Source organism: Theropithecus gelada, chromosome 2, assembly GCF_003255815.1.
Source record: "Theropithecus gelada isolate Dixy chromosome 2, Tgel_1.0, whole genome shotgun sequence".
In the NCBI taxonomy this organism is placed as follows: Eukaryota; Metazoa; Chordata; class Mammalia; order Primates; family Cercopithecidae; genus Theropithecus; species Theropithecus gelada.
In genome coordinates, this window is record NC_037669.1 from 184,430,994 (window position 1) to 184,444,527 (window position 13,534).

Genomic DNA, 13,534 nt, shown 5'->3' on the forward strand with positions numbered 1-13,534 from the left:
TATGTATCATCTAAGACATTTCAAAAATATATTTTTTTATTTTTTAACAATTTTTATGCTTTTGTTCTCTAATTTTGTGGTAGTTCTGTTTGTTCAGTAGCAGCATTTTTAGGTAAATTTTTTTTTGCAAATATTAGAGCATTTATTTTATAAAATAAAAGATTCCTTTTCTTTAATGTTACCTACAAAAAAGAAGTTGTTTCAAAGTTTTCCTGCTTATTATTATTTCTTTGGTTTTATGTTTTATTAATATCAATTGCTATTGACTGAAACCCTTTCCCATGACAAATATACAGTGTATGTATTATAAACTTCATTTTTGCAGTCCCCCTTGAACTGACCTAACTTTTACCTCCTCTCCTGTGCTATTTGGCAAGACTATCCTGAACCTTGACAAACTTCCCACTCATTGGATTTGATTTCTGACACCAAATTCCTGGAAAGATATCTATCTGATCAGTTGGAAAAGAAAAGAGATAAAAACACCTATTTCGCAAGTTTCATGGGACCTGACTTTTGTGCAAGAGTAAAAAATTTCCCCAGTTGAGGTAAATAAGGTTCCCACAAACTTTTTTTTCTTTTTTCTTTTCCTTTAAGGTCCAGGATTCAACTCTCTTATCTTTGGGTCAAGTGACAGATAAAACTAGAATTGATGAAGTTTCATGGCTCTTATCCAATGAAAAAGGTAATTTAAAAGGAGGATGGTAAGGAAAACTCAGAAAGACAGGGCCTGCATCTTCAGCTAGATGATGAAATCAAGAATATGTAAGAGGAGTTTGAAGTGTTCTGTGTGACCCTGGGGGTCAATAAGAAAGCCAATTGAGGAAATTCACAAAAGTGCAAAATTAAAAAAACTTATGAAGTTACAGACATATCCAACATTGGGAAGCTCTTCTTTAAGCGGCGGTGACCAAACTCTCCAGCAATTGATGCACTCATGCTGCACCCATAAAGATCTTCTTCAGGCCAGGGCACAGTGGCTCACACCTGTAATCCTGGAACTTTGAGAGGCCGAGGCTGGTGGATTGCTTGAGGTCAGGAGTTTGAGACCAGCCTGGCCAACATGGTGAAACCCTGTCTCTACTAAAAACACAAAAATTAGCTGTGTGCGATGGCGCATGCCTGTAGTCCCAGCTATGTCAGGAAGTCGAGGCACAAGAATTGCTTGAACCTAGGAGGTGGAGGTTGCAGTGGGCCGATCATGCCACCGCACTCCAGCCTGGGCAACAGGGTGAAACCCTGTCTTAAAAAAAAGACCTTCATCTTCTGTATCTATTTTATCACCTGGCATCGTCTCACCTCCTCCAACTTCTCCACACCATTAATGATCTCCCCCTCCTCTGTACTCCTAGGGGGTTCAGAAGCTCTGGGCACCATTTAAATAGTAAGTACTTCACAGATTTGAGGTGTTATATATCTGTTTTTAGGGGATGTGTCTTGGTCTCCCAACAATGAGTTGTAAGTTCCTGGAGGGTAGGGACCATGTCTTACATTTCTTTTGAAGTCCCTTGATGCTTAGCACCTTGTTGGGCACAGAAGAGTAGCAACATTCCTTCACACTCACGGCAGGCTTTAGCGTTTCCAAAGCACCTCCACCTGCCATTCATGTCATGTTCCCAACAACTAGGTGTTTTCCGCAAGGCAGATAATGAATAGTATCTGATGGGTGAGGAAACTGAGCTTCAAAGAGCTCATTACACCTGCAAGTGCAACAGAATTTATAGTCCAGTGCTCTCCCAGCAATAACCATTAAATGAGTAGATAAAGAGCAGATCCTGTGGTTCAAAACTGTGTGGGTAGCCAAAGGGATGCGGCCATGTATTTGGCTACATGCCCTGTCATGTTGATGTAGATTGACTTCCAATACAGGCTAGAGAAGTCGCTTTGTGTGGAGGGACTCAGTCTGAGTGACACATGGTCCGTGTCTCTTTGACTCTGGGCATGTTCTGCAAATGAGATGAGATTCCAATAAGAACCAAGAATGTTTTGGGATGTGTTTCTATGGAAGCCTAGATAGAGATCAGTAACCTCAGACATCGCTCTGGGCAACTTCCGGGCCTGTCCATCTCCAGGCATCTAGAAATCTGTGCCCAAGGCAGACAGAAAAGATAAGGGCCTGGAAGAAGCCTTAGGCACCAATTGGACCTCAGTGTTCTTCACTTCTTTAACTGCTAAATTCACCCAATCACATTTAAATAAATTTTATAAGACTTTGAAAATGTGTTTCTGTTCCTCTAGAAATTACCTCTAAATTTTCTAGTATAAACGTCTGCCAGCTTTGTTCAGCCAAGTTCCTTTCCCCCTCTTTTCTTTGACAATGAAAGCAGCTTTGGTGCCAACGCTCAGAACTGGCAGGTGTTTGATGACACATGTTCTGTGATAAATGTTTATTACATAAGTTCATTCAAGCTAGCTACCAGAGCTTTTGAGGCATCACTGCTACTTATCATAAAATTGTCCTTGAAAACCAGAAGCCCAATATATTCCCAAAAGCTCTATTTTTTTTTCTTTCTTCTTTTAGGTTCTCTGTGTTCTATCGACGTCTGGTGCAATGGAGAAGTCAGGAGATGGTGCTTGAATCCTGACTCTGTCACAGGCTGGCTGTGTGACCCTGCGAAAGCCACTTCTGTACTCTGAGCCTAGTTGCTCACTTGTAAAATGAGGAGGTGGAAGCTATGATTGCCAGGGTCTCTCTAATTTCTGATGTGTCCCAATAAGAGGACAAACTGGTGGGGAAAAAAAGCAATTCCAGTCAAGCAGAAACACATGCTTGCCTTTCCTCACCCAGAATGTGCTTTACATAACCGAATTTGCTTCCTTTTTTACTGGCTTGCCCTCCAGTCAGGAGGCAGGGGAGCAGCACGGCTGGCAGCAGCTTGGAGAGGGTGCATCTACAGGGATGGATGTAGGGAGGGGATGCTGAGGGAGGCTTTGTTGGCGAGTGAATGAGGTACAGGCACCACGAACTACTAGAACTTTGTCACACTTCTTATTACTGTGATTACGTTATATTAGAATGAAAAGACGCAGGGTATTTAAAGTACAAAAACCTAGAGAAGAACTACTAAGGAACTTCTAGTCCCATGATTATTCTAGATAAAGCATTCAGAAACTTTAGCTATGCAAATTAGATTCGTTTTTGAAGAAAATACTTACATATTAAGAATTTTACAGCTTGGTGCGGCGGCTCACACCTGTAATCCCAGCACTTTGGGAGGCCGAGAGGAAGGGGGTGAATCACCTAAGGTTGGGAGTTCAAGACCAGCCTGGCCAACATGGTGAAACCCCATCTCTACTAAAAATACAAAAATTAGCCAGGCGTGGTAGAACGCGCCTGTAGTCCCAGCTATTGGGAAGGCTGAGGCATGAGATTCACTTGAACCCAGCAGCCGAGATCATGCGACTGTCTTCCAGCGTGGGTGACAGAGTGAGACTCTGTCTCAAAAAAAAAAAAAAAAAATTTAAAAATTATCAGCTTGATACTTTTTCCTCCAAAACTTACAACTAGCCTATGTGGAAACATGTTATAGGTCTTTTCATGCATTAAAGTTTGTACCAAAAAAAGCTCACACACTGTTATTGTCTCCATTTTACAAGTGAGAAAACTGAGATGCTAACAGGCCTAGCACACTGTCAGAAGATTCAAATCACAGGTGGCAATGTTGAGAGTTAACACAGATCCCCTTTGCCTCGGGGTCTGGAACTCTCTCTGCTACTGTGCTCTAAGGCATTCTTCCACACTGCTCCACAGAGAGCTTTCCTTGGCCTCAGGCAGAGAGATGAGTAATTACCCGTAAACCGGAATCAGGGTTTATCTCTCTGCTGTCTAAAGTACTAATGTACAATCACAGACTATTAGAGCAGTAAAGTTCCCTAGATATAATCTAAGCTTTTTTCCTCAGCTGAGTACTTCAGTGGTACTCTCCGGTGCTTTTGGACAAGTTAGTGGCAAAATCAGCACTGAAATCCCTTAACTCCCACTTTATACTGTTTATGAAAGTTGGCATTAAAAAACAAAGTGAAGCCAGGCACGGTGGCTCACGCCTGTAATCCCAGCACTTTGGGAGGCTGAGGCAGGTGGATTGCTTGAGGCCAGTTCAAGACCAGCCTGGCCAACATGGTGAAACTCCATCTCTACTAAAAATACAGACATTTCTGGGTGTGGTGGCATACACCTGTAATCCCAGCTACATGGGAGGCTGAGGCAGGAGAAACACTTGAACTGGGAGGCAGAGGTTGTGGTGAGCTGAGATCGTGCCACTGTACTCCAGCCTGGGGGACAAAGCAAGACTGTCTCAAAAAAAAAAAAAGGAAAAAAAGTCAAACAAACAACAACAACAAAACAAAGTGATTTAGAAGATCAACCACTAAATAAATAGAGTATCAGGAATTATTTTTTTCAAGTCACTTAATAATCCTGCTGGCCAGGATTGGACAGAGTTAACTTTTGCCTCAGTTTCTTCAATGATTTTCATTACCAACCTCACCAGTATCATGTAGAGGGACTGAGGCAGAAAAAACTGTTACTGCCTATGAGTCATCCATTCTTGACCTTCAGCATGCTTTGAAAATGTGTTGTGAAATGCTTCACAATCAATAATTCCATCACCAGGCAGTATGAAGCTGGGAGTTATGCAACAAGCGGAACAGGGCATTACTGCTACATCATTCAGGAGACTTCAAATTTCTGTTGTGGGCAGAACCTTCAGCAGGACCTAAAGACACAAAGTCCCCATAAAAGTTAAAAAAAAAACAACAAAAAAAAAAAACAAAGAACAAAAAACAAACCAAAAAAAAAACAGAAACAAAGAGAGGATGGAAGACAGAGGAGAAGTGAACATAGACTTCTTTCCTTGCACTGGATCGGTAAAATGAGACAAGCAGCTAAGTGTAGATACTCTCAAGCTAGCATGTCTGTTCTTTTCTGTCAATGGCTAAGTTATACTCCAGTGTTACACTGCTGTGAGGCAACTCTTCTCTGTGCCCTAGACAGTGGCTTCATCTCCAGATATTGCAAGTGTCCTAGGTGAAGGAGGTAGCTAGTACAAGGGAAAGGAGCACAGAATAAGGAGGTGAAGACCCAGTTCAAGTCCCTGGCTGCCATTTACAGACCTATGACACTGAGAGTGGTCACATCACCTGTCAGATCTCCAGGACCTGCTGTCCTACCAAGGGTAGATAACATCTGCCCCATAGATGCTACACAGTTCAGAAGTGATGAGGGATGTGAAAACACGTTACAAACTACCCAAATGCAAGGGACTATTAGTAGAAACCATGAATCTGATTTTGCAAGCTCAGATAGAAGGAGTCTCCCATTTAAAGATGGGCACTGGGGTGTGACTTGTGGTTAGAGGCAAAATCAACGCCTGTGCCATGCAGGTGACAGAGGAGAATTTTCAAACTCCAATTTGTGCCAGTCACTATTAGCTATAAGCAGCAGGGTGCTGGAAAATGTTTAACTGGTTCTACAGTGGTGAAAAGCCCTGAATTATAGGTTTTGCTGATTTCTGTGGTATAAATACTTGCACCATGGCACATTCAAGCTATCAATGTGACATCAATAACCATGGAGTGAGGAAAAGATACCCACCACTGTCTCTCCCATTTATGCAAGTCAACATACCACTGGAAACTTTTCCAGAGGCTTAGGATGCTGTAAAGAACTTCACAAGCCTTCTTGACATACGGGACTCAAGTTTTAACATTCAGCCACAAGCGCCTGCTCAAATAATTCAGAAATGGAAATTCTTATTTTTATGGATGTCACTGAGCCCTAAAATACAGTTCTAACATCCTTAGTAATGTTCTTTTCAAATCTGATGACTTGAGGGATCAGCAAGCATAGTGTAATCCGGCACAGCATGCAAATGGAGTCAGAATCTTAGATCGGGCAGTTGCAGTCCTATCTGTGTGATCCTGCACAAGTCACCTGCCATTTCTCAATCTCAGTTTCTTCATCTACAAAATGGGAAGAGACCTGGTTTTTCCCGCTTCCAGGGCTCCTGTGAGATCAAATGAAAAAAATGCAAGTTCAAGAGTTTCGAGGACAGCAAAATCCTGTTTGCCTTTGAATTATTAATATGACTTGCTTAAAAAGTTGATTACTAGACTAATCCATGCTATGCTAGGCAAGCCCTGCACAGGAACTTGAGTCCTCTATCTACAGCACAAGCCCATACCATGTCTCTGCTCAGTTCAGTCAGGCTCAGGCAGGGCCTGCGTGACACAGAGTGAATGTCCCCTAAGGCCCGTGGAGTAGCTCTATTGCATTGGGCCTAGGCGCATCCAAAACTGCTTTTGCCCACAAACTTTCTCAACAAGTAACTTGTGGAGGTTAAAAACATGATCCAGCCCAGGCACCGTCATTCTAGGGCTTTACCATTATCCCTGAAGAGCTGGGCAGTGGACTATGCTCAAAAATTTTCCCCAACCAACTTTGAGGCCATATTTGAGGCCAGGGTCTGTTGGTGGGGGTGCCTGGGGAGTCTGCATTTTAAACAAGCACCCTAGTTAATTCAGTTACAAGCAGGACTTGGTCAAAAAAAAAATTATATGGTATGAAACTTGATGGAGCAGAACAAGGAAAGGATTCTCCATTGATTCTCTGCCAGGTACTTGATAGAAAGCAATACTTTTTGAGGGAAATCCTGGCTGTGCAGGGAGACACCTTTATAATCCACTTCCTTGTCAGGCTTCTTTCTTTCCTTCATGCAGTATCACTGCCCCTAGCTACGCAAACACACAAAGGATGGTTAAAATATACAGTTGTGCCTAGGTTGGGCACACAGAATGCCAGCCATTGAGGCTTCTGTGAACAGCATAGCCACTCACTGTCTGCCATCCAGCACCCACCCAAGGCCAGCACAGAGAGATGATTTCAGAGAGGTCTGTCTAAAGCACTGTCTATCCACCCAGTCCTTTATATATCCTAAAGGAAAAGGTCTGTTGATCAACACAACACCTATTGATTCTGTATCACCAGTTAACATATCCCAAAGACAACCTTATTGCTCCATGTACAACATTATATCTTTCATCTGTCTATTTAGTCCACAAATACTTATCAGGCTCCAACTATGTCAAGCACGTATATAGAGCTGGAAATCCAGGATGAATGAGGTTCCATTCCTGTCTTTGAAAAGTTAGTCTTGGAGGATTCAGAAACTAAGCAAACAGTTGCAGCATCATGTGGTAAGTATAACTGAGACTTACACAGGTATTGGGGCATACAAAGGAGGGAAAACCACACTATGGTGGCTGTTGGAAGGGGATCAGGAAAGCTTCCCAGAATAGAAGGGGACCAGGTTTGCAAAGGTAGCAGGAGTTCTAGACAGAAGTACTAGCCCGTGCAAAACACGGCCACAGGGGCAGCAATGTGAACCGGGGGAGCAAGTAGCGCACGTTACTGAAACAGAGAATTCGTCAGGGGTGTGGCAGCAGATCAGACTGAAAACCAAGCAGGTGAAAGTCTTCATCTGCCAGGCCACGAGTTTAGATTTCACCTTGAAAGCAATGGGCAGCCTTTTCAGAAAGATAAGATTTGCATTTTTTATAGATGAGTTTGTAGAGAGGTAGTGTAGAGAACAAGTTGAAATAATAAGAAAGCAAGTTAAGAAGTCATTGAACCTGCCTAGGGGAGAGATGACAGGGACCAGAACTGAAGCAGAGGTGTTGGAGGCGAAGAGGAGAGGAAGGATTTGGAATAAATCAAGGAGATAGCGTCTCTAGGATTCACTAGGTGTGGGCTGGCGGTTGGGGTGGAGTCGCCTAAACAACCTGAGATTTTCTGACAGGGACAGCTTGTGTGTGTGATGCTTTAACCAAGATAATAAACGCAGGGAGAGGAACCAATTTCAGAAAGAAGTTAATGAATGCAGTTTGGAATATGTTCAATTTGGGATGACTCTGAAATATCAAAGTGAAAAAATTTAGTAGTTAATATGAGTTTGCAGTTCAAAACAACGAATGAGATGGAAATATAAGAAGTTTTTTTTCATTAGATGTAAAACTCTTGCTAAAGACATATTTATTACTCTTCTAATGAATGTACTCAGATAACGTACTCAGTGATAAATTCATTTTCAAAATTAATGTTAGGAAAAAATGTCTCTCAAATAATCAGGACACATACTTCAATCAGAAAAAGAATATTATGTAAGTCATCATGTTTACTTTTTTGCCCTGCCTGCTGGGAAGCTCAGTTATATTTCATGCTTAATTGCAGTAAATACACCAAGCCTTACAACATAACACATTGACTTTCTTGCTATTGTTCTAGTTGTATCTTTTTATTTGTGATGTAACATCCCATTGCAAGTCCTGTATATTGAAAGCTGCCTCTGCTTCTCTCTGGTAACAAAAAGTATGTATGTTTTCACTTGACATTATTAAGTTAAGGTTGAGCCCTATTTATTTCAAATATTTTTAAGGCTCCCAAAAAGAAGCTTTTTTTTTTTTTACAGTCTATGAGAGTGGCTATTTTTTCCCCAGATAAAAGAAAATTAAAAAACAACAACAACAACAAAAAAACCCACCCTCTTTGGAAAGGGAATTGATCCTCAGGGACTAGTTAGAGCCAAGGGAGCCAGAAGCTTATAGATCATTACAAAAAGCTAGAGCCATTGACTCAAAAAGAGCACCCGAATGGTATGAGGAACAAAACCTGAGCAGATGAGTTCTGACCCAGTCCCTCTCCTACTTCTCAGCCAAGTGGAACGCTTTACTCCCAAGATGAGGTAGGGTCATGATAAAAATAGCATCAGAGAGGGTTTGAGTAAATTTCTTTCAGGTTATTAAGAGATATTCTTAACCTTAGAGGAAAAAAAAGTCGTCATCATAATAATTTTTATCATTTAACAATGCCCTTGAATCCATTATCTAACTGAGTTGTCTCCAGTGTTCTGAGGGGTAGGTTAGGGCAAGAACTGCCATCATTCACACCTCATAGATCCACATATTCCCACATAATGTTACTTTGGGCCACTTGTAGGAAGCATATATCAAGCTGAGGTTACTTTCCTTTATTAAGATTATTCACAGTTATGAAAGTAGAATAACAAGGCCTGGTGCGGTAGCTCACACCTGTAATACCAGCAGTTTGGGAGGCTGAGGTGGGCGGATCACCTGAGGTCAGGAGTTCAAGACCAGCCTGGCCAACATGGTGAAACTCCCTCTCTACCAAAAATACAAAAATTAGCTAGGTGTGGTGGTGGGTGCCTGTTAATCCCAGCTACTTGGGAGGTTGAGGCAAGAGATTTCCTCGAACCCGGGAGGTGGATGGTGCAGTGAGCTGAGATCATGCCATTGCACTCCAGCCTGGGCAACAGAGTGAATCTCAGTCTCAAAAAAAAAAAAAAAAAAAAAAAGTATAATACAAGGGCAAATGATATGCCCAGGAGGATTTATTATCCCCATTTCACCGATAGAAAAACTGACTCAGAGACATGCAATAACAAGTTGTGCTCCCTCTTAGCTGCCTTGGTAGAGTTAAAAAAGGAAACATGGAGACCATGTGCTCCTGGATGTTCCCCCATGGAGCCCAGCAGCTTTGGAATCCTCTCGAGCTTTCCGGAGGAGCCCCTACTTCAGGCTTCAACAGCTCATTTACTGGCATAGTGAGATGCTAATGATAGAAACCACCAAATGGACAGTTTTAACTAATCTGACTTCCCCCTTCACTGATGACTGCAGCCACTTTGTCCCACAAAATCAATAGTGGGTTAGAACCCCTTCTTTCCTTCTGGTAGAATTCACCTGCCTCTGGTTTCATCAGCCAAGAGGCCTGAGAGCAGCCAATCAATAAAGCAGCAATCAAAGCCATTTTTAAAGGAGTTGATGAAATTAAGAACATTGGGTTTTATTAAGCCAGGTCCAGAAGACCGTCTTAGCTATGAGACCTCACGCAAGTCATTTCACCTCCTTGTGTCTTAACTTCCATCTGAAAAATGGGTCGAAAATAAGCCCTGTCTGACTCACCATGTAGACTGGTTCTAAGATCACAATTAGGTGTTATTAGCACCTTGTAAATATGTTCGCAGAAGGTGAGGGATACTCAGTCCTATCCATGCAGGAATTTCCAAACACGTAACTCAAGGGGCAGAGAGGTAGCCTAGGAAAAGCAAGGGCCTCGCGGGACACAGACTACTAGGTGTGGCACGTGCAGTGAGGCCTGCATTGTGGTGAGAAGAGAGACACAGGGATGCCATAAGCAGCTACACAAGATCCCTTTCCACATGTACCCAGGCTGACAAAAGTCACCAGAAAATACAATCAGAAACTCCTTTAAAAGAATCAATTAGTCCAACAATTTTATTCCCTGGGGAAGATAAAATTTACACACTTCCTCTAATCAATCAATCCCACAAACCTCTTGAAGCTTCAGTCAGAAAATTTGCAAACTGCTAAGTAATACACAACTTTTTTTATAGGTGGCAGACTAGAGGTGGGAAGGGAACATCAGGCTCCTTAATACATGGAAACGAAAACATGTTGGTCTTTAAAGAGTTATGATGAACTCTCGGTTTTTCAGTAGGAGACTAGAATTTTAAAATCATACACAGCAGAACCAGAAAACCTCTTAGAGGCCATTTTCTAATTTATCCTCCCCCCACCCATTTTACAGAAAAGGAAACTAAAACTCAGAGAGACGTGACCTGCTTCCAGTTACACCACAAGGTAAAATCAGATAAAATCATGAGCTGTGTCCCTTTCTGCACTTAACACACATTTACGGAGCACCAACCAAATTCTTGCTGGAGAAACAAAGATGGATAAGTCGCAGAATGCATCTTCAAGGAATTCAGAGTCCATTAGGGAGACAGACATATAAGCAGACGATTCCAGCACAGATTGGCATGTGCTATATTAATGATACAGAGTGCTATGGGAATACACAGAATAGGGAGTGGCTAATTCTGCCTGGGGTTGCCAGGAAACTCTTCACCCAGGAGTGGGCATTTAAGTGCATTGACAGAGTGGAAGGGCATTTCAAGCAAAAGGAAAAGAGTGAACTAAAGCAAGGGGATGGGAGAGAACACAGCTTGTGTGGAAAGCCCCACACAAATAGTTTGAAACAGCTGGAGGGTTTATAGAAGGTGCTGCAAAACCACCTCATGGGATGTCACTAGGTCACAGCTGCCACCCTCCACCTCATTTGGCATGCTCCCTGGGGCTATGGCCTGTGTCCACCTAATGGGCCAGTATAACACCTGGCCAAGTGCCGATGGCATGGTGGGTCTTAATGAATTCCCTTTGAAGATGAGAGGACTGTGAGGGAGAAAAGAATTTGCCACTCAAGTGAGTCAACTGGAACGGAAGGTGTGTCCTGGCTTCTGAGTCCTAGCACTCTGACTGGTTGACCAGACAGCCGAGGTCACCTCCCCTGGGGCCACAGGGTTCTACTTGGGAACATCAAGTCTTTTTTCAGCAAGTTGTTCCTAAGCCACAACACTTCTGGCTTACCCCCTGCCTTTGTAGTTTTACCAACATAATTGATCCCAGAGCTCGGTTTCTTCCATACCCCTTGGTTTCCTAGGGAGTGATGATATATGCAGGCCTCCTCGGAGCTGCAGCACAGCCCAGGCCTCCTGGGGGAGAGCACGGAGGGATATGTAAGAGGCAGACATAAATAGTCTTGCACTGCTGCAGTCATCCTTTTGGGTGCTCTGAGCTTCCTGTCCTGAGCTAAGATTTTCCTCTGGGGTTAGCTGAGGCACAGAAAGATAAACAAAGCTTTAAAGTGACTCTCCTTATTGGAAAGCTACAAGCACTTGCAAGATACCGTTTTTTCCTACCTTCTGATGAGCATGTCTAGGCTTCCCATCATCACACCCTGTGAAGACTCCGTAAGGTGTGTATGGGAAGAGGAGAGACCACTTGAGTATGAGACGTCTTTCAAGTGCCCTCCCACATATGCTAGGTCTACAAAATGTCAAAACAGCCAGGCAAATCATGCCAGGATTCATCATGGCAGGGAGAAACCAGTCACCCTGATATTCACCATTGAGCAGTCCAAACAACTCTTAATGACTAAGGTTTTTTCCACTTACACCTGGTTCTTTTGCTTTCACCACACAATTGTGTTAGCAAATGAGATCCTTGAGTAAGCAAAACAGGTCCTTCACTGATTCTCTTGTAAAAACACATTCCATATCCTACTACAGATATTCAGAGTCAAGGAGCATTCATTCACCTAGGTTTTTCAAAACACGCCTCCAAGCCATTTTCACCATGTAGTTGCTATGATCTGAAAAATCAAGTGTGTGCACAAGCAGGTAGCCAATGACTTGCGAGAGAAGGATAACTGGGCAATGAACAAAATTAAAAGCAAGTCACAGATGCAGAAAATACACCTACAATTTATGTAACTGGATTAGTACCCAGAATACAGGAGGAAGAAAATTCTACACATCCATGAGGAGAAAAAAAAAATAGAAATAAATGATCAGACTATATCAACATGGAAAACTCTGAAAAGGAAATAATCCTAAAAGAAATGGAAAGATGCTTAACTTCACTAATATTCAAAGAAATGCAAAATAAAAAAATTAGGAGATGTCGTTTCAGACCCATCAGATTGGCTAAAATTTTAAAAGTTGGACAACATGAAATGTTTGACATGATAAAGCAATGACAAAACATGTGGACTCTGATGATAGGACTGTAAATTAGTAAAGCCATTTTGGATAGAAATTTGGCAATATCTATCAAATTTGAGATTTAGTATACCTTATATCTTAGCAATTCCACTCTTGGTATATAACCAAGAGAAGTTCTTGCATACATACATAAAAATATGTATTTAAGAGAATTGTTTTTAAAAGAAAAAAGTAATTTAAAAGTTCATTAGTAGGAAAAGGCTTAATAATTTGTGATACATTCATACGAAGGGATATTATATAGAATTTAAAGTGAATGAACTGAAATTAATGTACCAGTATTGATACATCTAAAATAATGTTGAATAAAAAAGCAATTTTTAGAATAAATCAATATTATTCATGCAAATTTTAGTAACATGAAGTAATACTACGTGTTGTGTTGTACACATACTTATGCAGTAAATCTACCAAACATGGACAGGACAGATGCATACATCTTTGAGATGGTAGTTATTCTGGGAAGGAAGGAAAAGTGCTGGAAGGAGGCAAGCTACAAAGGACACAGTTATTTTTGGATTTCATTTCTTTAAAAAGTTGAACCAGGTATAAGGATATGTTAACATTCTCAAAAGTCACGGTGGTGGGAATATAAATGTAAGGGTCAGTATAAGTTAGGTTTTGCTGCAATAACAAAAACCCAGAATCCCAAAGGCTTAAAAGAGCAAAGATTTCTTTTTTTATTTCACACATTGCAGGTTGGCAGAAGGCACTGCTTGTTGTTGCCACTTAGGGACCAAGGCTGACAGAGCAGTCACCACCTCCTTGCTAGCAGCTGCACCAGAAGGAAAGAGAGAGCAATTACATGCTCCAGACTGGAAGTGACACACGTTGTCTCCTTTCACAGCTAAGTGGCCCAGACTAGCACCTGGCTT

At 41.8% G+C, this 13,534-nt stretch overlaps 1 long non-coding RNA gene across 1 annotated transcript; it reads right to left on the minus strand.

The window, feature by feature from the left end:
- Nucleotides 1–216: 216 nt before the first annotated feature.
- On the minus strand, nt 217–11,877 carry LOC112619470. The gene is made up of 2 exons (XR_003118226.1): nt 11,796–11,877; nt 217–2,726 (listed from the first exon to the last, which is right to left on the minus strand). It is a non-coding gene; the product is annotated as an uncharacterized LOC112619470 (long non-coding RNA).
- Between the last annotated feature and the right edge of the window lie 1,657 nt (nt 11,878–13,534).